General features: G+C 35.8%; 1 protein-coding gene across 1 annotated transcript in view; it reads left to right on the top strand.

Annotated features, from left to right (window-relative positions):
- The window catches only part of LOC136826333 (uncharacterized), a 512,729-nt gene extending 490,107 nt beyond the window's left edge, over positions 1-22,622 (top strand). Inside the window, exon 12 of the mRNA XM_067083586.1 lies at positions 21,789-22,622. The gene's annotated coding sequence lies outside the window, so the exon portion shown is untranslated. The remainder of the gene's footprint in view (positions 1-21,788) is intronic.
- The last annotated feature ends 2,196 nt before the right edge of the window (positions 22,623-24,818 follow it).

The raw sequence follows: 24,818 nt of genomic DNA, 5'->3' as shown, positions 1-24,818 counted from the left end.
TGGGGGCCCTTGATCACGAATTCAGGACAAAATTATAAAGTAATACGAAACTTCACTCTCTGATTATATGTCAATGTTTCAAGTCCAACTCTGGAATATGTAAAGACTTCTAACCTACTTAAATATTTTCATCGGTGGAGATTTATTATGGAGATCACGACTCGGTGGAGAATTTAAAGTCTTCCAGTTTATCGATTTTTTTTTTTTTTTTTTTTTTTTTTTTTTTTCAATGTTGTTATCAGCAGTTACAGTGTATGGGAAAAAAAGGCGAATGCAGCTAAGTGCTTAAGGCTGCGTCCACACGATCGAACTTTGTTCGATGTGACGTCAGTAGCGGAGAAACTGCGGACAAAGTTCTGTATAGGTGTTTTAGTATGACCGTCGAAGTAACGAGGCTTTGCTCGTTGCTAGTCAAGATTGGGGGATGGTGTTTAGAGGAGTCATTGTCTGACGTACGAAGTTACGTTGTTCATAAATGTCAGTGAGCTATCATTTCTGTTATTCCTTACATTTAAATATGTCCAAGGTTTACTGGTCTCGTGAGTTAACTTTGAGCTTGATAGAGTTATATCATCAACACCCAGGCCTTTGGGATGTGAGAAGCGATGTATATAATGGTCCATTTTCTCGTATATCAATCAGTCTTGCTGCCGTCACTACCAGGTTCACGCTGTTCAACTCTCATCGTTTGGGCACCAGCATAAAAGCCTTCACTGAATTTTGCTCGATAGGAAGCAAACTTCATCGAACAAATTCGATTATGTGGACGCAGCCTTAGGGACGCCGCAAGCACCCTTTAGTCATGTCCATTACAGATCTTTCCATGTTTTATCTGATAAAGGATTTGACATCATTAAATGGCTAAGATATGTTCTTTCATGTATTATATCATTGAATGAAAATCCTCTTGTACCCAAAATAACTTGGGTGTATGCCCGTTTTCTATGTTGTACAATCTTTGAAGCTATAACTCTAGTTTTAACTACGTTTTGAGCAATTGGTTTTGTTGGTTAATGAAAAGGTATTTAAACATGAAAAATGGATATAATCATTAAAAGTTGAGATGACAGTAGGGCAAAAAGTATTTTTAGCAGAACAAAAATATATAAAATAAAAATAAAAAGAATTCTAGGACTGAGGAAGATAGCAGAGGAGTTGTACGAAGCACTCTGATCTCTCTATTAAAGCTGCATGATATTTTTTTCTAAGCTATTATAATCAGTGAGGTACACTGAGGGCATTATCCCCTTGGGGGACCAACGTGTAATTCCTTCGTATCTTATAACCTTCACTTAACGACAACTCGCTTCTCGAAGCAAGCAAGCGTCCAGAGAGAAAACACGTCGTCGAACAATGGCCACAAAACGCTTAAATTCTTCAAGCTGAACTAAGCTTTACGTTTCCGATGGAGCGTATCCTTTCTTTTCAGTGGCCTTTGTTCGGGAAAGTGCTTGTAGTCAAAGCCCATTGTAGCTCAGTCTGCTGAAAGTTGGTTGCATTATATGAGTACATATTGCCGCAAAAATCATTCACGATAAACATTTCTGGTCACACTAGCTTAAGCTTAAATTTGATTATTATTATTATTATTATTATTATTATTATTATTATTACTAGTAGTAGTATTAACTGGTTAAGATATTTAGAGGGACGCGTTAATTTTAAATGACATCTATAATATTCGAAGGACAATAACGTGCATGAAAAATTTCTCTCTCTCTCTCTCTCTCTCTCTCTCTCTCTCTCTCTCTCTCTCTCTCTCTCTTTCTACAGATCTATTAAATTTAGTCAATTTTTCACAATTGCAATGTTGTTTGTTTTGAGGATCTGTATGTGTCTGTTTCTCTCATAAATACTTTTATCACACAAAATCTTGTCATAATTCGGATATTACGTTTCTCTCTCTCTCTCTCTCTCTCTCTCTCTCTCTCTCTCTCTCTCTCTCTCTCTCTCTCTCTCTCTCTCAGGGACATTCTTGCACGAAGTTAGGAATTCTAAAGTTGCAGTCCTTCTGATCTGACGGGATCAAGTATTCAATCCACTGACGAATAATCATTATATTAAAACATTTTAGTGAAAAGTTGGATAAGTGACCCAGTTTTCAACTAACCATCAGTAGACATTTAGGAGGAATCAGGGGACCTAGACTTACACACACACACACACACACACACACACACACGCACACGCACACACAAACTTACTTAGATATCAGTGAGTAAAATATAAAAACACATACACACACATACGCCAACACACACAAACTTTCTTAGACATATGTGGTTAAAACATAAATACACACACACATACGCAAACTTTCTCAGATATAAGAGGGTAAAATATAAACACATACACACACACACAAACTTTCTTAGATATATGTAATTAAAAATAGACACACACAAACTTTCTCAGATATAAGTGGGTAAAACATAAATACATACACACACAAAAACTTTCTTTGATATATGTGGGTAAAACATAAACACACACATACACACACAAACTTTCATAGATAAATCATCTAAGTAGGTATAAAGTTCCCAGCTGGCAACAAACGCGCATAAAGCGGACAGTAAAAGTTCAGGCTGGGCGTTTTATCTGTATCCCAAGTAATTAAAACTTCAGTAAATTACGACAACACTGAACATCTGCCTCTTAAAAGATAAGGACGAATTTTGTGCTTAATTATGCTAATGTTAAACAAATCAAATGTCTTCCTTTCTAGTAAGATTTATTTCATATTTTGCCATAAGATATCCAACCTGAAATGTTAGAGATTGATTAATTGTGGGTTATCTGGCGTCACAACTACCGGGGAGAGAGAGAGAGAGAGAGAGAAGGGGCATTAAAATGCAACTTGTAAATGGGAATACATGTTAAACAGAAAAATAATACTTGCCAAATGTCCACCTAAAAAGTGAAGGATAATACTTTTGTTTTAAAAATTTTATTTCTTGATATGAGCAGCGTAAAATACCAAAATATTTATGTAGCTGGAGTGTGAGAGTTATGTAGTATTAAAGTAAATATATGGCATGCGTTATCTTTTTAAAAGGGATTAAGATTTTGATGCAATACTTAAAAATTGAAGACAGAGCACATCCTTTTATCGCTTGTGACAAGCAACTTATTTTAATCCTATTTTCAGGAAAATGTATAATCATAAATATAACAATTTTAAGTTTAGAATTTATGTATCTTTTATTTCCAATAATAGATCAGAAAATAGCACAAATGGTGAATATAATTAACTCGGGTAAACATGAGCTGCTGACAAGAGTCAGGACATTATAATACAATGGATAAGTGGAGAGTTAACACAAAGAGAGCAGTGAATAATTAATGTAACTTTCTTTGTCGTGTGTTTTGCGAGTGTTTTAATTCTCATTATCGAAGGAGTTGCACACTGAAACATTTATACGCTGTTAAGTCGTCTTGGTATATATATATATATATATATATATATATATATATATATATATATATATATATATATATATAAAAGAATGATGATAAATTTGGGAGATGACCAGGCATGGAAATTTGCAGGTGTTGCGCCTTTCAAATTATATATATATATATATATATATATATATATATATATATATATATATATTTTGAAAGGCGCAACACTTACAAATTACCGTGCCTGGGTCAACTCCCAAATTTATCATTATTCTTTAACTTTACTCCACCCCTATTTAACATTCTTAGCTGTTTCGTGCATTCTCTGCAACTTTTGTTTATTATCTTCCAACTTTTCAACCAAATCTAATGTAGTTCCTAAGACTTTTTGCCTCACTCTGTCCATAAAGATATTTAAGATCCGTGACATACAATTGTCTCGGGCAAACCAGTTAGTCACCCGCTAAATGTTCTAAAACACAATTCGTTTCCACCATAAGAACCTTTAGTTACTCCCTGCAAATGTTCTTTTGCACTATATATACAAAACATCCTTCATATTGCACAACGGTAATGTCTGTTATAAGCTTTTTAGTTCCGCGTTTGCCTCATAATTATGATCTATGAACTTTCCCCTTGCCTAAACCCACAATGTTCTTTCACTACCAACCCTTGCGTCATCTCCGTTACTTTCTTAAGGAAAATCCTGGTGTACATCCCTAGAACATTTTCTTACATATGCAGGAAGTTTAATCAGTTATGTTTTTACTCTTACGTTCTTTATGGGCTGCATTCAAATTCATGAGGGATGGTCCTAATGGAAGGTAAATTTTCTGAATATTCAAGTCCTGATTAGCTCGTTATCTAGTCAGTTAATACTGAAAGTTCTCATTGAATTATATATATATATATATATATATATATATATATATATATAATATATATATTTATATAATATTTATATATAATATATATATATATACTGTATATTTATATATATATATATATATATATATATATATATTATATATATATATATATAAAATATATATATATATATATATATATATAATAAATATATATACTGTATATTTATATATAATATATATATACATACATACCTACATATACATATATATATATATATATATATATATATATATATATATATATATATATATATATATATATATATATATATATATATTGTAACAGAGATAGACAGGCAAAAAATAAGTAGATAATTTAATAACAAGAAGAGGAAAAACATTACATCCACAAGCACCTTCATACAACGCCGTTTGAGGTTTTCAGAAGAGCCAACAAATAGAAAGCCCAACACAAACTATCTCTCATCCTCGCTCAGAATATGAATACTTATATTGGAGCCTCGCCCTCCCCTCTATTTTTTACCTGTAGGCCGAAATTAGAGTATTAGGCTGCAGTAATTTCATCAGTAGCGTGTTGTGCTGGATGTCTGGAGCTAACGTAATGCAATTAGGGTTGGGGCTAAAAATATATTGCAGACGAAGTTATATTGGGAGTGAATAAAGTTTCGTAGGCGGGGGTGGGGGTGGGGGAGGGTAGGGAGGTGCTCTGGTATACTCATAATTCTCATTCTCTCTGCTACTGCTACGTTATGCAGCTAAGTAAGTTTGCCTGGTGTTATCGAGTTATCTTACGCCGATGAATCATTTTAATTGATACTCTAAAGTCGTGCTTGGGGTTGAAATTTTTCTGGGAGGTATATCCAGGCATATTTCCAGTGCTTTGTTTAATTGGTATTTAGTAATTTTTTACTTATGATGCTTGTTATGGAAATATAATTTTTATTTGTATTGCTGCATATTAAAATACGAGTTCGATGGTGCAGGCTACACTGCGCTGGAACCCGGCGCTGCTCTTCGTGTCCCCCTTGCCCTTCCGATTCCTTGCCTACCCCGCCCCCATCCGGGGCAGACAAACAGGTTTGCTGGAGGGGGGTTGATGTGTCATGTCACCCCTACCCTCCCGATCCTCTACCTACCCCGCCCCCACCCGGGGCGGACAAACAGGTTTGCAGGAGGAGGGGGGATGTGTCGTGTCTCCCCTACCCTCCGGATCCCCTACCTACCCCGCCCCCACCCAAGGTATAATAACTTCTTTCTTTGGTTTCTCGCTTATTTGATGTTCTCTCAACATATCTGTTCTTCCTAGTCAAAGTCTGGTTAGTGCTCTCATTATTAGTATTATCGTCTTGTTGGATTATCTTGAGAGAACTCTCTGCAGAAAACTGGAAAGGAAACTTTTGACGTATATGAGAAAAATCAAAACAATTATAAAATCCATTATACTGCCGGTGAAAATATTCCTTTCAATGTCACTTTCTTGCTAGATTATCATGAGTGAACTCTCACCAGAAAATTGAAAATATAAATGATGTACCTCAGAGGATAAGAATAAAAATTGCGAAATCTATTGTAAAGCTAGTGAATATATTCCTGTCACAAGCGTAAGTGTGCTTCGGTTAGAAGACACTTTTACACCAAGCCCTTTTTTATCGACAGCAGCGTTCACCTACGTAACAAGTTTCTCGGGTATTAGGGTCATTTCAGAGGCGTTGTTTACCAGCGTAGCTTCGCATAAAACATCACAAGTCATTCTCGTGAGCTGCCTGAGGGTGGTCGTAAAAATTGAAGGCCCACCACTAAACTTTGAGGAGGTCCCAAGTGATGTTCGGAAGTCTGAAGGATAGAGGTTTGGTTACAGAAGAAACTGGATTCCGAATATTGAGCCTGGCGTTTGGAGAATACTAGGTAACTGTTTTATATCATGTCGCAGGATAAAATCGTATTAAATAAGATAAATTGCACCTTTATTTTTTTTTTAAATTGTGGTAACTCCTCTGCTGTATGTTTAAGTTTGTTGGTTTTCTAAATCAGTACATAATTTATCTTTGTTATTCTAATATAACTTTGTAGACCGAAGTTTTATCTAAATTACTTTTTAACTTTTAAAGGGTTAATATTGAAAGCTAGAAGAAAATATATGTTTTGTTTTATTAGGCAAATTCAACCAGATTTAGTTTACTGTAATTATGAATTTTGTCCATTTATGTATAAAAACACATTGTGAAGTATCTTAAGTTAATACATTTCGAGTGTAAAGCAGACATCATTATACTTATCATAATGCAATATATTATATAATATATATATATATATATATATATATATATATATATATATATATATATATATATATATATATATATATATATATATATATATATAATATATATATATATTTATATATATATATATATAATTTATATGTATATATAAAGTATATAGGTTATGTATATGTATGTATGCATATATACTGTGTATGTGTGCAGAAAGTTTTTTAACTAGTGCAGATAAAAGATAAGAGAGATATCTAACGTAACCATGTGAGAAGAAAACTAAAAGAGACACTTTGGCAACCACGTTCATTTCTTTCATCCCATCACATCCCTGATAGAGGTCCCCCGTCCCTTTCCCTTACGCAATCGCAAAGACCGCATGCAGTAATTTGCGCTTTTTATCTCTCCTTTCCCCTTTGTTCCAACCCCCCCATCGTTGTCTATACCCGTTTCCATCTTTCCCACCCCTCCCACTCCCTCCCTCATCCCCCTCCCTCCCTCCTCGAAGCTCTGAAAATACAAAAGGTGGAAAAATCCATCTAAAGTTGGGGATCAAGTACGCCAGAGGAGAGCAGAGCCATCAAATAATTTTGCGAAGTTGTGACAGAGCCTGCGCCCAGGAGAATCGAAGAAAGCCCACTCGACCGCCCACTCCAGGCGGGCTTCCAGTGTTTACAATCCGAACTGCCATTAGGGCTCGCAGACCCAAAAAAAACCAAGGGGTCTTTGTTGGAGCTCTCCATAGGTACGATAATTCACTCGGGAAACTTTTTTTTTTTTGGGGGGGGGAGGAGTTGCATTATTGTCTAATTTCATTTCCTTTATTTCTGAGTTAATATTAACCTTTCCAGGGTTCAAATTCGTAATGGTAATCTCAATTATATCCTGTGTTGTGTATGTTAGAGCTTTTTTGTCATTACACTTTAAAAAATAGATTAAAAAACTGGGCAAAATTCTCTTTAAATTCAACAAAATTTGTTAAGTGAAATGTTTGAGGGAGTCTCACTCTTCCAGCGCCTAAAATTTCCAAAGTATAAACGTTTTCAAAAAACAAAACAGGAAAATTATTACAGTGACACGAGAACTACAAGATAAAATCAAGTCATAAAATTAGAATTAAAAAAAAACTCGTAATAAAATAAAAGTAGCTTCGTACATGAAGAAAAATCAATGAAATTAGGCAGTTGGTAAGAGAAGCCAATGATATATCTATATATCTATATATATATATATATATATATATATATATATATATATATATATATATATATATATATATATATATATATATATATATATATAATATAATGTTGATATATAATATATTGTTGCTTGTCATGCAACCCTGTATAGCAACGGTTATCTAATAATGAATTCCACAGTTAGTAGATCTTATCTCTCACAGTTGACCCCTACGCAAGTGTGCAATGACAATGTCCTTAATCCAAACTTTGAGACGTAACTTAAGTCCCTAAAGGCAGGTTCGACCATCTCTTATATTGTTTGTTCCTCATAGAGGACAGTTCAAGCTAAGGCCAGTGACATTAACCGTTACCTCGTGTATGTGTGTGTGTGTATGTAAAGCTGTTTCTGGATGTGCAACTATTCTAAACTATTTTCAGTTGTATTCAAATTTTTTTCATTGTTACTTCGTACATCATAAATTTTTTAAGAAAACTTGCTTTCTAATAAGCCTATTGTTTCACCATTCCTGTTGCTATGGCAGACTCTGAAACTTCGTCCAAATATACTAAACTGTAAATGAATAGTTACCATACGAAGTGGCATCCAATAAATAGCAAAATCGAGTGGTATATTTGCAATAGATCTGATCAATTCACAAAACGGAGGAACAAAAAGAGCACTTCCGCCTAACTATAACAAACGCCGATACCCCCCAGGAGTGAAATATCATTGTGGATTTCCAGCCCGAATTTAATGTTTCCGATCGTATTTGAAATGTCGTTACATTTTGCAGGCCTACGTGACTGGTCAGCTACGATAACAAACTGCTATTGATGAAGAGCAAATATAATGACTCTGAACTGTGTTGGTGGTGAATGTTTGTTGGGATGCGTTTGAAGTCATTCAGAGGGTTTTTTTTTTTTAGGCGTCCTATGTAGATTCGAGTTTAAAAAAAAAAAATAAATAAGTAACAAAATGCACCGAAGTTTCTTCGGCGCAATCGAGTTTTCTGTACAGCCGCTACAGCACATAATCAAGGCCACCGAAAATACAGATCTATCTATCTTTCGGTGGTCTCGGTACAGTGCTGTGTGAGACGCGGCCTATGAAACTTTAACCATGGCCCGGTGGTGGCCTATCCTGTATCGTTGCCAGAAGCACGATTATGGCTAACTCGACCTTAAATAAAATAAAACTTAAGCTAGAGGGCTACAGTTTAGTATGTTTGATGATTGGAAGGTGGATGATCGACATACCAATTTGCAGCCCTCTAGCCTCAGTAGTCTTTAAGATCTGAGGGCGGACAGAAAAAAGTCCGGACGAACAGACAAAGCCGGCACAATATATGTCTTTTCAGAAAACTAAAAAGTAAATAATCTATTGTCTCTCTAAGGTATGGTAATTCTCATGACCTCTTCTGGCATAATTTACCCTAGAATAGAAGTTTTTTGGCCAGAAATACTGTAACGTAAGCTTATTTAAATCTCAACTTGTAAGTAACTTCTCTGATTCTCAGAAATTTTAAGTATACCCATTTCGAGAATTTCTTAAGTATTATAAGAAGTTTGTTAAAAATCGTTGTACTATCTTCTTTGGCGAACAGTTCGTATAAAATTATAGCCATACGTACCGTAATCATTACTGAAAGAGGAAGTGAAGATAGATGAATTAGAACGAATCGTATAAGAAAACTATTTAAAAATAATTCACATGGAGAATTGTAATTTCATAATTCAATAATTCTAATAAGTGTATTGTTACTAAACCAAAAATAAGTTTTTTTTACAAATAATTAATGGACATAGACAATGCTTTAGTATTATTAGTTTTATTTATATATATATAATATATATGTCTATATATATAATATATATATATATATATATATATATATATATATATATATATATATATATTGCTAAATGTTAAAAGATCGTCAGTCACTTGTTAATGTAAGCCTGCACGAAATAACCTCATTTTGGCTTTTGTCTGTGGCATTTTCCATCTGAACGTGGAAAGATGCTGAATTTCTTCTAAAGTAACTTTGAGTAAAAACTTCCCAAATTATTAGATGATTAAGGTCCATAAACTTTTTACATTAGTGAAATATCAAATTTCGAGACATTAACCCGGTACACGTAAGTATGCACATGGGATACACATATGTGTTAATGGATGCGTGTATGATACCAAACCTTCGCTATTGTTATATTCTACGTGTGGTTAAACAAAAAACATACAAAAAAAAGAGCCCCACGCACAGACCTTTCCCTCCATAGCGTGCGCTTGCTTTCAGCGTGACGTATCATTGACAAGAACTGCAGAGCCGTGTTATAACTTTGTCATCGCTATTGCTAAATCCGTCATTGATTTCCAACTGCAATAAAGATTGACACATTTATTTTTTGCCCGCAATTATTCCGTTTATTTGTTGAGGTGAAAGCCTCCTGCTGCTGCCCGCTGTAGTTCAGTGTATGACCGCCAGGAAAAAATCACAGTTAAATCTGACAGAGAAATGGTCGGAGTGTCCATCACACAACAGTGTTATATTACTCTCTCGGTCTGAGCCTGACGAGTAGATTTGATTTCGGGCTCTTAATTCGACGATAGATATTTTTTTTTCTTTCTTGTGACTACGTTGCATTAAATGAATGTAAAAGGGCAAATGATTTATGTTTTGTTGTTGATGTAATGATACATGGTTGATGTGTTTTGAAGACATTTGATTATATGAATTTTTTTTTTTAGGTTTTTTCGTTAAGAAGTTAGATCCATTTTGCCTGTTACTTCTGGTGTGAGACTCATGGAGGCTTAAGCAGCTGCCAAAAAAACAATTATGCACTTATGTGATAATTAGTTATTGAAACTAGACATAAGATGGGCCAAACAGGCGAAAGTGCCTATGGTCTAGGGACACAGTGAGTGGAAATATAAGAAAAAGATTTTGAAACTTTTTAAATCTTGACCTGAGAGGGAATGGAGTAAGAGGAAGCGAGGTTGTTCTGTTTCAAGTGCAGTTTGCAAACCTACGTTAAAGAGAGTTACTACAAACCAGAATGGTAACTTCTAGAATATGCAAACATACATACATACATCTGCATGCATATTCTAGATGTTACTACCTGCTCATGAAACAGCGTTCTGTTCGTTCATTATTCCTTGAACTATTATGGCCAGTCACACAAGTCCCCAGCACTTCTTTTTCCGTAGAAAGTTTTAGCGATGCCCCCCCCCCCCGAAAATATTTCGTCTTTCTTCGTTCTGTAACTAATTTACTCTAGTTTCTGCATGAATGCTCATAGACAGCGAGATTTCATGCCTGTGAATTGTTCATAGTAATTTATGTTTAAATCTATTTACTTTACGTTATTTTTCATTCTTTTACCCTCGTTTCAGTTTTCCATCTTTGGCTCCGTGACCCTACTTTCTCGAATGCCTTAAAAAAAAAAAAAAAAAAAAAAAAAAAGTTGCTACTCAGATATCTATTCTCATCGAGTCCCGTACATAAATAACGCACGAGCGACTATATCCGACATCCCGTAATATGAATTCCCAAATGATAAAAAGGAATTCCGACCGATAAATAAGATTGGAAGTTTTACAGCGCACTGAAGGCTTCTAAATCCGAGGCATATTAGTCCCTGCGGTAAAATGAACCGCCAAATATATCCTTAAGTTTATGGTCGTGGGAATCTTTTGGCAATTTCTACCGATTTTCTTCACTACGTTCGTTTGTTCTCGCGAGTTTCCCTGCGGATTATATTTAGTGGAAATTAGGTATGGAGAGAATAGAGTAGGCTGTAGGTAGGAGAAATAAATGGCTGTATTCAAATGCGTCACATTCCATTCTTGATAATCGTTTATAAAGCCGACTTTATAATGTGATTTTAATGTCAAAGGACAGTTGATGACAGCACTACACACACACACACACACACACACACACACACACACACACACACACACACACACACACACACACACACACACACACACACACACACACACACACACACACACACACACACACACACACACACACACACACACACACACACATATATATATATATATATATATATATTATATATATATATATATCTAAAAAACAATTATGTATGTCCATTTACAATGGCTTTAGTTTTATGAGGGCGGTATATAGAATCTTGAGCAACTTAGTTAGCTGATAAAACATGTACCATTATGAAAATGCAGTAACATTTTTTTATAGAAATCTCTCAATTACTTTTTGGGATAGATAAAGGATGAAAAGTTGACCAAAATATGAGGTGCTAAACAATTTAGTATAGTATTTTATTATACAATGCGAGAATTTTAATTATTTTCATAACCTTTCTTTCTTTTAACAAATCATTCGACCAGAACGATGTCTGATATGTATTCTCAGTCCTGGAAAATAGATTAACTTTTGACCAAAATTGATTAATTTATCTCTTCTCAAAATAAAATAAAGGTTTGCTTTCACTTCTTCTTTTTCATCGCTTCAATACAATAAGTGATTAGCATGATTCTCAGTATTCTAGTCTGTCTTTAATTTGAACGAAACGATAATGGTAATGCCTGTTCATTTAGCAAGAAGTTAATGAGACCCTTTTAAAACATTCGTATCCAAACAAATCAATCTCTTTTGCACGTCAGTTTTCTTGTTCGTGACATTCTGTTATTTGCGTACGGCAGATACCTTTCAACAATCAACTTCATTAAGGGATTTGTATAAGTTTCAGGTGCAGTATTATTTTGTATTTACCAAAAATACTTAAAACCTTCATTTTGAAGCCGTACGAACCAAAAACCCTTAATTTTGAAGCCTTACGAACCTTTGTACAGAACTCGACCAAAATTTTCCCAAAACATCTTCGCGAACTAAATATTCCACCGTGAATCCGTCTTACTACCTTTCAACAATCAACTTCATTAGTTGATTTGTATAAGTTTCAGGTGCAGTATTATTTTGTATTTACCAAAAATACTTAAAACATTCATTTTGAAGCCGTACGAACCAAAAACCCTTAATTTTGAAGCCTTACGAACCAATGTACAGAACTCGACCAAAATTTTCTCAAAACATCTTCGCGAACTAAATATTCCACCGTGAATCCGTCTTACTATTCCGCTGCTTTCATCAATTATTCAAAGCAGGCGCCCGCTCTCTAGGGAAGTAAGAGCGACACTGCAACTCCGAACTAAAAGACAAACAGAGACTAAATTTGTTACATAACAAACGGGCGCGTCTGCAATAAAATCTGTGTCAAAGGCTTTGGCGAACGCCAGGCAACACCATCTGGCGCATTTGCAAGACTAATCCGAATACGTTGGAGTGAACTGAAGACTAATGATCAGTGATGGAAGTCTAAATATTTTTTGTACTTTATTTTCTATAACTTTGCTGTGACGTCCGATGCATTTCTGGAGATAATTATGCATTTTTTTTTTATTATTCAGTACATCTCTAATACATTTAAGTTTCACAGACTTCTAATCGTCACAGTTCCATTTTCAAACATCGCTCTCTGATCTGTAATTATTTAGATCTACTTAGATTATTTATCGACAAAAAAACTATTCTTTTATTTTTTTTTTAATATGATTCGGCCGCTTGTTCCAAATTAAATTTTTGGTAAAATTTGGGTGTAAGTTATTGACCAAGAAAGTTACATTTTAAGGTGGTGACTGAAGAATGCGCAAAGACTTTAACGGCTGTAATCGAATGCAATCATACAGAGAGAGAGAGAGAGAATTTCTCTATCTTGTAACAGGTTTCTTTTATTGCAAGTTCTTATGTTACTCCAATTTCCCCCACGCCAGATTCTTCATGTAGTAAATGAATTTTTGTTGCATTACTGCTTGTCAACTCTTATAAAGAAATCTGACAGATCTGTGAGTCCAACTCTAAGCTAGTCTACATGTTTTATATACTGCTGAAATAGTTGCTAACAGTTATAAGTGTCGAATTCTTGGATTAATTGAGAAGTGGTGAAATTTAACGAAAGAGTTCATGAAGAAATTTGCCCAGCGTGATGGCAACTAACTCAAGAAAAACAACTGTAACAGTAGCAACAAAAACACGAAACAATATCAACACTACTACTACTATTACAACTACTGCTACCACCAATAATAATAATAATAATATATCGGGAGAAACCCCTCTTGTAGACAGGTAATGTTAAATGAAATTGCTGCGTCAGCTGCATATTAATTTGCATAGAGTCTTCTCTATTTTTTCTAATTATTGCTTTTTCTCTGCTACTGCATCGGGCGAGTAACGTTCCGATGTTATCACTCTATACAAATTAAATGCAGCTGATGCAGCAATTTCATTTAATAATAATAATAATAATAATAATAATAATAATAATGTTGCCAGAGGGTTTTTGCAAAGCATTAACGTTCAAAGTTACCGCTATTTGCCCGTGACTATTCGCAAGGAAAAAAATGAGGAAATATTTCAAAGCTTTTCGACTGCTCACAGCACTAGCATATTAAAAGTGTTTAGGTACAAGGAAAAGAAATCCTTACTCTCTCCAAGTTCCTTTGGAAAATCGCTGTATCTGATCAGAGAACCCTCCCGAAATTGGGTGCTGCTGAGGCCCGGTAGGAAAGTTTCGCAATTATTTTTATCTCTCCCTTTCGACAGAGAAGAAGAACTTTTTAGAAAGAGTATGATGTTCTTTTCATCTTGCGCCATCGTTATCTGGTTCGGAAGGATTCACGAAGATGACGTGACAGAGAGAGAGAGAGAGAGAGAGAGAGAGAGAGAGAGAGAGAGAGAGAGAGAGGTGGGGTGGGGAAGTAGGAGAGAGGCACAGAGAAAAGGAGAGAGTAACTTAGTCTTTAGGTTTAGATACAATGACGGACAATGGACTCTGCTTGGGCAAAAGGACTTATCAGTTATAATTCCATTCTGTTTTACAAACAGTCCCTGATCTTAGGAGTATATAACCATTTGAGTGCATACATGGGTCATAACAATAGAATTATCTTTTTCAGGGGAAGTACAGCTGTCTAAGGTTGTATAACTCAGGCATTTGAATAAAACAGGGCGAGACAAATGAAATTACCCAGGATTACTAATATTTCTTAATTTCTTATTTTAAATCTCTTTCGAACATCTTGTCAAGAGTGTATAAACTTGGGCTTAAATTATTACATTCATTTTTTAAGGAAAAGGATATTAATTTAAGCCCAATTCTACGCTCTTGGCCCCATTCTGAGTAAGATTCTCAAAGGAGATATGAGAGAGAGATTAACAAAATATCAACAATGGCGTTAAGCACGTATTAACATATATCGGTAATCTTGGTTAATGTCATTTGCAGTATCACTAAATAAACAAAAATAGACACGCATATTACTGATCTCGCTGTACTGCTCTTGAAGATAAGAGTTGTCACTAACATCTATGACCTAATTCTGTACTATTTTCCTCCTCATTTCCTCAGTGGGGAGGAAAATTCTATCCTATGAGACGTGCTATAACTCTGCGTCAGCTAAACGAGCTGGCCTGGGAAATTTATTTCAATCCGAGAGACTTACCAGTAAAAACTTGCCGGGAGAAATTTGCCTCGTGAGACAAGATATTGGTTGCTGTTTCATGCATTGCCAAATAGTCCCCCTCCCCCCAATCTCTCTCTTGGTTGCTGTTTAATGTATTGCCAAATATCCCCCTCTCTCTCTCTCTCTCTCTCTCTCTCTCTCTCTCTCTCTCTCTCTCTCTCTCTTGGTTGCTGTTTAATGCACTGCCAAATATCCCTCCCTCTCTCTCTCTCTCTCTCTCTCTCTCTCTCTCTCTCTCGGTTGCTGTTTAATACATTGCCAAATATCACCCCCCCCTCTCTCTCTCTCTCTTTCTCTCTCTCTTGGTTGCTGTTTAATGCATTGCCAAATATTCTCTCTCTCTCTCTCTCTCTCTCTCTCTCTCTCTCTCTCTCTCTCTCTCTCTCTCTCTCTCTCTCTCTCTCTCTCTCTCGCGGGCCTCCTCGTCACAGCGCCTGCATACAAATGACATCATCATTATTCGGTCGAAGTATCTTCCATGAACGGGTGATGCCTTGTCCTTCATAGTCCTTCGAGTGTCAGCTGGGTGTCCTCCTCAGAGTTTAGTGGCTCCTCCTCCTTCAATTTTACGATCGCCGTCGATTTAACGAGGGGACTCATGAGAATAATTTATATTTTCCATGCACGGCCACGCTGGCAAGCAGTGCATATCAAGTGACCCAAACCCATAAAAAAGGAAAAAAGGCTCTGAAGATATTGTCCCAAAGCAGAGGACTAAGCAAAAATAAAAGTTTGTTGTGTGACACAGAATTTGGAACTTTAGTGCTTGAGTAACTCGAAAGATTTGTCCCAAAGCAGAGGACTAAGCAAAAAATGAGTTTGTTGTGTGACTCAGAACTTGGAACTTCTAGTGCTTGAGTAACTCGTGTAAAAAGGCTCAGAGGATATTGTCCCAAAGCAGAGGACTAAGCAAAAATAAAGTTTCTTGTGTGACTCAGAATTTGGAACTTTTTATGCTTCAGTAACTCTCTAAAAAGGCTCTGAAGACATTGTCCCAAAGCAGAAGACTGAGCAAAAATAAAAGTTTCTTGGGTGACTCAGAACTTGGAACTTTTAGTGCTTGAGTGCCTCACATAAAAAGGCTCTGAAGATAATGTCCAAAGCAGAGGACTGAAAAAAAATGAGAGTTTGTTGTGTGACTGAGAACTTGGAACTTTTAGTTCTTAAGTAAGCATAATAATGCTTGATAGTAGTTATGCTTTGGTAAGGTTATTCAGTTATCAGTTTTCCATTGTGATAATTCGTCGGTTCGACTTAGATTTATTCATTTCAGAGTAGAAGCAATGCATTTATGTCATTACGACAGAAATAATTAAGCTCTGGGTAGGATGAAGGCATATTTACAATACTGTTACTCTTCTAAGTCTCTCAGTAAAGTAATTTTCAGTGTCAAATATTTACGCATTGACAAGTTGAGTATAACTGTTTAGGAATTCTTGAATATGCATTCCCTTCGTAAACATTACGGACATTGTGCTTTTAAACAAGCCTGGCCTGCCTCTCTCTCTCTCTCTCTCTCTCTCTCTCTCTCTCTCTCTCTCTCTCTCTCTCTCTCTCTCTCTCTCTCTCTCTCTCTCTCTTTTTAGGACGTTCTTTACATTAGTCATCTATTAGTTTGATAGCTCATTCAGTGTCTACAAATATAGAAAAATCTCATTAACGGAATATCTCAGAGAAAGTATCATTGAAACAAAATTGATGTGTATTATAGATTGACAATCAAAGCTGAGAATATGTAGCAACAGAGAGATTACTGTTCTGTTTATTTATAGCCTATTATTTGATTTATTTCTCTTCTTGTATTCAGTGAATTTTCTCAGCTATATGAGAATAAAACCCATGAAGCGGAACGGCTCATACCTGGACGCTACAATGCTCGTAAAGAAATAAAAATCGAAAGTATTCACCATTCGACCTGTCAGCCATGAAGGATCCGATCCCATTCCTAGGTATTCGGAATTGCTTTCAGTATCTTTCCGGGAGGCGAATTTCAATGGGCTTTTAAGGGAAAACATTTCATTGCAGATCCAAAGGTTGTTTTCAACGTCGACTTTGCCGCGTAGAAAGTTTCAGAGGGTATGTTGGAGCGGATCGTTTCCCGAATTAATATTTTTATCGGAGAGAGAGATGATGGATAAATTCACAATTTTGCCTGCCATTTATATAGAAAATAATGTGTTTGTCTTTATTATTTAATTATGGAAAATAGTCTTCTAAGTTTGGTGGGAGCTTGAATAAGTTGTAAAGTTAATGAAATATTTAAGTACAAGCTTGCTACGCGCGGGTGGAACGGCGCTGCTGTCTCCCATACCCTCCCGATCCCCTACCTACCTCGCTCCCACCCAGGGCGGACAAACAGGTTTGTTGGAGGAGGGTGGATGTCTCCCCTACCTACCCCGCTCCCACCCAGGGCGGACAAACAGGTTTGTAGGAGGAGGGTGGATGTCTCCCCTATCCTCCCGTTCCCCTACCTACCTCGCCCTCACCCGGTGCGGACAGATCGGTTTTCAGGGGGCGGGTTGCTGTGTCAAGTCTCCCCTATTGTCACCCGGGGGAGGACAAACGAGATCCACATGGATTTTGTTATTATTATAGATGTTTTTTAATATGAACTGCAGTGTGTGTGTATCTACTGGTCTCTAAACAGTTCCAGCTTTGATCTAAAAAGGTTAATTTTCTCATTCAACAAAAGATGTTTTGTTCTGTGGCTAAATCACAAAATTTCATATTGATAATATGATGAAATCGTCGACCGTAAAAGCCTCATGCTTTGTTTAATGATGGAAACCTTTTTCAGTCTGGTTTTTTCCTTTAACTGCTAATGCTTCAACGATTACACTTTACAGCGACGAAAAATAGAGATGATTTGTCTAACTGAAACATTTGTAAAAGCGTTTAGAGCCTGGAAAAAAAGGAAATGATGTATTTTTTACGCTTAACATAGATGCGCTGATCTCAGATTAAAAAGAAGCCGAATTATGAAAAAGTTTTCGATTATGGAATTAATAAACAATTTCCGTTATCAACTCGATTAATAAACTATGTAAACGTCTCACTGTTAAAACAAATCATTGTTTCATTTCCGTATATTTTTACTTCTCTTTTTACAAACTTATTTTTCATTTCTGGATGACAGTACATAATGACTTTCCAATAAAGATCAGTCGCCAACTTCTGTCAGAATTGTCATATTTTCCATTACTTCCCTGACGGAAATTCATTCCTCTTTCATGATATAATAACTGATTAGAAACAAGAGTCGAATCCCTAAAAAAAATTAGATACTAGAGTCAAATCCTTAAAAAAATAATCATATTAGATACAAGAGGCTAATCCCTCAAAAAATAATTACATTTCCCATTTAGATGAGATACAGATTTTGCGTGCTGCTAAATAACGTTTATGCAGAAAGTCTCTAGATGGATTATTTTCTAATCTCCCCTCAAAGGACGGATTACTCGATATAATTGCGAATAATTTGACGTAAAATTATCGAGAGAACGCTGCATCTACTGCAGTGTTGTTGCGGACGGTAATGTTTTGCGCATGTTTTAAACCAAAAATTTATTATTTTATATTCTTAGATAATCATATGTTCAGTCACCCATTAAGCCCACTGATTTTTCTAGAGGTTTTTCTGTCCAATATGTTTAATGATGATGTCTCCATATATTTCTTACTTTTATTTATTAAGCAAGAGTAACAGTACATTTGTATTTTTTGCAAGACTTCAGATAATGCTTTGATGATTTGATAATACCTCAGGTAAACTGGCTTTTCCTCTCTCTCTCTCTCTCTCTCTCTCTCTCTCTCTCTCTCTCTCTCTCTCTCTCTCTCTCTCTCTCTCTCTCCCCCCATGTGATCTTGTGGCTTACACTAATACCGCCTCAGACTTGTCGCCATGATCCTTCCAATACAGATAACGAGGGCAAGGGATGAAAAGAGTATCCGAACTTTTGAAAAAGTTTCTCTCTTCCAAGAGAGAAAGAGAAGAGAAAAAATAATGACGAAACTTTCGACCCCAACCTCAGCGCTTCATTTTAAGAGCGGGTCGCTTTGATAAGACGCGAGAGGTTTTCAGGAGGAGAAGCTGACGTTAGGATAGCTTATTTAGTACTCGGTCGTTGGACCTTTTAAAGGGAAGCTTAGATTATGAGATGGTTGTGATCCTAAGGAATACATTTGTAGCAACCTCGCGGTGCCTTAGGATCTTTCAAAGGGCTTAAGACCTTTTAGAAGGGTCTTATGACCTTTTAAAGGGGGTTAAAGACCTTTTAAATAGTCTTAGGAGCTTTTAAAGGGAAGCGTAGATTCTGAGATGGTTGTGATCTTAAGAAATACATTTATGACAACTGTGTGATGCCTTAGGACCTTTTACCCTTTAAAAGGAAAGTTAGACTTTGAGATCCCTGTAATCTAAAGGAATACATTTATGGCAACTGTGTGGTGCCTTGGAACCTTTTAAGGTGTCTTTGGGCCTTTTAAATGGTCTTAGGACCTTTTGAAGTGGTTAAAGACCTTTGAAAGGGTTTTTAGATCATTTAAAATGGTCGTAGGACTTTTTAAAAGGAATAATTAAACTCTGAGATGGCTGTAATCCTAAGGATCACTTGTAGCAATCGTGTGTTGCATTAGGACCTTTTAAAGTGTCTTTGGACCTTTCAAAAGGTTAATATGACCTTTTAAATGTTATATGAACTTTAAAAATGGTCTTAAGACCTTTTAAAGGGGAAACTTAAATTCTTAGATGGTTGTGATCCTAAGGAATACATTTATGGCAACCGTGTTATGCCTTGGAACATTTTAAATTGTCTTTGGACCTTGTTAAATGGTCCTATGATCTTTTAAAGGGGTTAAAGATCTTTTAAATGGTCCGTGGATCGTTTAAAAGGGTCTTAGGACTTTTTAAAAGGGAAACTTAGACTCTGAGATGGCTGTAATCCTAAAGAATACACATGTAGCGATTGTGTGATGCCTTAGGACCTTTTAAAGGGTCTTTGACCTTTGCCAATTAGTTTATTGTAAATAGTAGCCTTCTGTTAATACTTAAACCTGGCTCCAGGTATAGGTAACTTATCACGTACATATCACAAACATGTTGAAGACAAGTCAACGACTTAATGGCATTTCAAACTGCCAAAGGTTTTTTCTCCAATTACGATCAATGACTCATTTTAAACTTGTTTGTGACATTAATGCGATAAGTTGGCGACATGTTTGACACATCTTACTCTAAACAAGTTGAATACAAGTCAACGACTTAATGGCATTTCTAACCAGTGCTTCATACGATTATCCAACATTTGTCAAAGGTTGTTTTTCGAATGCGGTTGCTGTCTTGTTTTCAAGTTGTTTTGTGACATATATCCGATAAGCTGCCGACATGTTTATGACATATTTTACTTTCCCTGTACTACAAATAGCCAAGAGCTCAAAATGAGGCATCCAATCAGCAGAGGTAAAATTTGTATTGTTTCACTTAATTAGATTACGTTACAAACAACTCCTTGAAGTTCTGGTAGCAAGACTAAGTGGGGGCCACTTTCATCAGCAATTAAGGGATATTATCTATGGCCATTTGCTCTGTGTAATTATGATTGTCAGTAACAAGGCTTTTGCTGTCAACATTGCGGTTTTTCGAAACTGTATTAGTTTTACCTCTGAAAAATATTCATTGTGCTAACCATGAGAGCTTGGTTTAATTCACTCTCTCTCTCTCTCTCTCTCTCTCTCTCTCTCTCTAAGAATTTCTCTGCGTAGTTTCTTTTCATAGTTTGATGATTTATTCTGATGAAAATCTGTTATCTTAACAGAATTATTTTCGTATCTTACAGTAGTGAAGAACATTAGCCACCAATCAATAATTAGAAATGTCAAAAACGCTCGTCGCTTAAGCCTGAATTAATGAATACATTGAAAATCATAATTGAGAGTCTGTTTCAAAACAGAGTATTTGTCCTTTTATTTATTCAGTTCATTTTATTAATTTCTTGACAATATAAGCGCTGAATTCTCTCACCTGCAAGGAATAAAATGCCTTATAGAGAGAATTATCCATAAGACCAAATGGCAAACTTCCATCCGCCAACAGACTGAATAAATAAAGGGGCAAATGCTCTCTTTTGATACGGACACTCAATTATGATTTTCAATGTATTCATTAGTTCAGGCTTTAGTGACGAGCGTTTTTGGCATATTTCTTAATAATTGATGGCTATATTGTTCACCATTGTAAGATACGAAATTAATTCTATTTATATATCAAATTTTCATCAGAATAAATCATCAGACTAAGAAAAGAAACTATACGCAGAGAAATTCTTTGATTGTAGTATAGATACATGTATCAAAGTAGTTATTCATTTGTCCTTTCATTTATTCAGTCAATTTTATTAATTTCTTTAAAGTACAAGCACTGAATTCTCTCATCTACAAAGAGCAAAATTCCTTACAGAGAGAAGGGCTTGAAAGACGAAATGACGAGCTTCCATCCATCAACACAGGTATAGATCTATACCTGGACACCGCCGCATTTCGAAAGAAACAAAGGCCGAAGTATGCAACACGCGACCTTTCAGCCACGAAGGATCCGATCCCATTCCCCGGTATTCGGAATCGCTTTCAGTGTGTCTCCGGGAGGCGAATTTCAATGGGCGGTTAAGAGGAAACGTTTCATTGCAGATTTAAAGGTTGTTAAAAAGTTTCAGAGGGTGTGCTGTAGTGAATCGCTTCCTGAATGAGTTCGGTCTGAAAGAGAGAGAGAGAGATATTGAGGGATGTCTTACTGCGACCTGTGCATTGCAGAGGATTTTTGAGTGATAGATTTGCTGGGAAACATTCACCTTTGCTGCCAAGAATATTTTTTTAGAAAATTGTCGACTTCAAGGGGTATTTGGCTCTTTTCATTTATTCGTGATGTTTTTGTGAGTAAAAAACCACAATAATGTAAATGAGAGACTGTATTTTTCCAAAATACAAAAAGGACAAAATACAGTCTCCCATTTACATTATTGCGGCTTTTTACTAATTATCTCCGATCACAATATAGTGATGCACCACAGAGAATGATTTTGTATGTATGTCTTGCTATGCGTCTGTCAGCCTCTTTGAACGTAGTAATAATCGAAAACAAAAATTTTTTTTTTATATCGAACTAAACGACCTGGTACGGATTTCAATGATGCAAGCGTTAAGCTGACCACAGTGAATTTCATATATTGCTAAATGTTTGAAGGCATACCTAATGTAACTATGTAAGTATTTATCAAATAAAAGTATTTAAAATTGATGAGACATTATTATGCTAAAGTCATTAAATCTGCTTTTATCTTGGATCAATATATGTTGTGATATCAGCATATCTGAAGATCAATCTGTGAAAGATATATTGAGGCGTAAGTAAGTATACCTTAGTTTAAGACCACTTAGCTGATTAACAGCTCTCCTAAGGTTGGCCCGAAGGATTAGATTTATTTTACGTGGCTAAGAGCTTATTGTGGAATCCAAACCACATTATAGCGAGAAATGAATTTCTGTCACCAGAAATAAATTCCTCTTATTCTTCATTGGCCGCTCGGAGATTCGAACTCGCGGCCAGCAGAGTGCTAGCTGAGAACGGAACCCGCTCTCCCAACGAGGAACTTATAGTAGTCAAGGTATTAACTCATTGTTGCATTTGTAATTACTAGCACGCAATTTTTCCCATCCTGATGTAGAAAGCTCTGTAAGAGAAAAGACTTAACATTTCCTCATTATAATTTTCGCAAAACCAAAGGTGGTCGAATCCCGTATATAGAGGTGGTGCAGTACATTCTCCTACCCCAGGCTAGTGTACTCAACGTCTCCTCATAATAGGACAGAATAGATTAACACGTTTAACTAGAAGAGAGAGAACGGGATAGGCTGTACAGTGTACACCTTATCAAAAATTGAAGCTATTTAATATGCGTATATACGTGGTACGTATTTCCCATGAAAAAAAAACTACAAATTTAATACTCATTTAAACACTTATTATTGTTTTCGTCCTTTCTTATATATGTACTCCACCTTTTTCTTTTTCGTTTTTTTTTTTTTACCATTTTTCTCGAGTCCCCAGGTCAGCTGATATTCGTTGCTTGACAGCGCGGCCGCGCATAAAATTTTACAGTTTATTCACGCGAATTCGGTCGTTAAATCGAAGTTGATCGTAAATCTGAAGGAGCACCAGTAAAAGCTGAAGAGGGAACAGCTGACGGCTGTGCAGGCGTCGGAAGGACAGACCCAAGACTTATGGGCCAGTGATAATGCTGTCTTGTGTATGCGGAGAGGTCGCGAGTGGCCTTTGCATTAAACGTAACTTTTTTTTTTTTTTTGGTGGGGGTGGAGGTTGGGGGGATGGGGACTGTGGCTCTAAATCCCAATGGATCTATTTTTAGCTGGGAAGTCTGCAGCCCATTCATAAATTCCCTCGCCAAATTACCAGACGGCAGCAGAAATATTGCGAGGCGAGAGACGAATTATGGCCCCTCCAGAACGCGGACGAATTACAAGGAGAATCAGAAAGTGTTATGTAATGAGGGTTTTGGATGATGTTCCCTTAGAGTTGGGGTGTGAATGGCCATATTAGTAATTGAGTTTAGTATGAGCACACCGTCATTATTTTGCCATTTTAAATCAACCAGAAAGTAAATAGTATTTTCCTTTGACTCCGCATTATATGCTTTGTCTCGAAATAATTTCTTCATGTTGTTCGTAATGTAAGAGATTTCGGACCTTAATGTGTGCTTCTCGTTTGAAGAGAATGCAAATAATGAATAAAAGTAATCAGTTGCATTACAAATAGTATAATAGGTATAGTGATAACGTTTTCTATTTTAATATTAAGTGAGAAATATTCTCTAAAATATAGCTTTCTCTAATAAAACGAGATTTTCGTCTTGGGCAAAAGTGATTTTCCTGACGGTGACGATAAAGTAATAATGATAATAATAATAATAATAATAATAATAATAATAATAATAATAATAATAATAATAATAATAATAATAATAATAATAGTAATAAAATAGTAAAACTAAAAAAAAGAGAGATATTTCCATTAGTGTATCTTAATTCTTCCGAGGTTTTCCTTCAGCCTTTATTAATATCATAAATACGCATTTGCGTCCAAACTTTGCATATGAAGAAATGCAAGTCAGTTCGGAGCCGGACTGCAAAGCATAATAATGTTCCTAAATTTTCAGCCTCTTAACATATTGCAAACTTAAACGCTCATTTCATTAAATGTGGAAATTTGTTAAGTAAACCTTTCGTATGTGGAAATGCTATGTTTAACAAGTTGCTGGTGAATATGTCGCATTACCTAATTACCAAGATAATTTTTACTATAGGTAATGTTTTAAGAGGCAAAAAATGAGATATATTCATAGTTTCAGTCTATGAATTACCGGAAACCAAGGCTTTCTCATGTTGTGCAATGAGTGCAGTGCAACCGTACTCAAGT

The sequence above is a fragment of the Macrobrachium rosenbergii genome, chromosome 40 (genome assembly GCF_040412425.1).
Source record: "Macrobrachium rosenbergii isolate ZJJX-2024 chromosome 40, ASM4041242v1, whole genome shotgun sequence".
Lineage (NCBI taxonomy): Eukaryota > Metazoa > Arthropoda > Malacostraca > Decapoda > Palaemonidae > Macrobrachium > Macrobrachium rosenbergii.
Note: the sequence above shows the minus strand (reverse complement) of the source record. Positions and strands in the feature narration are given on the sequence as shown.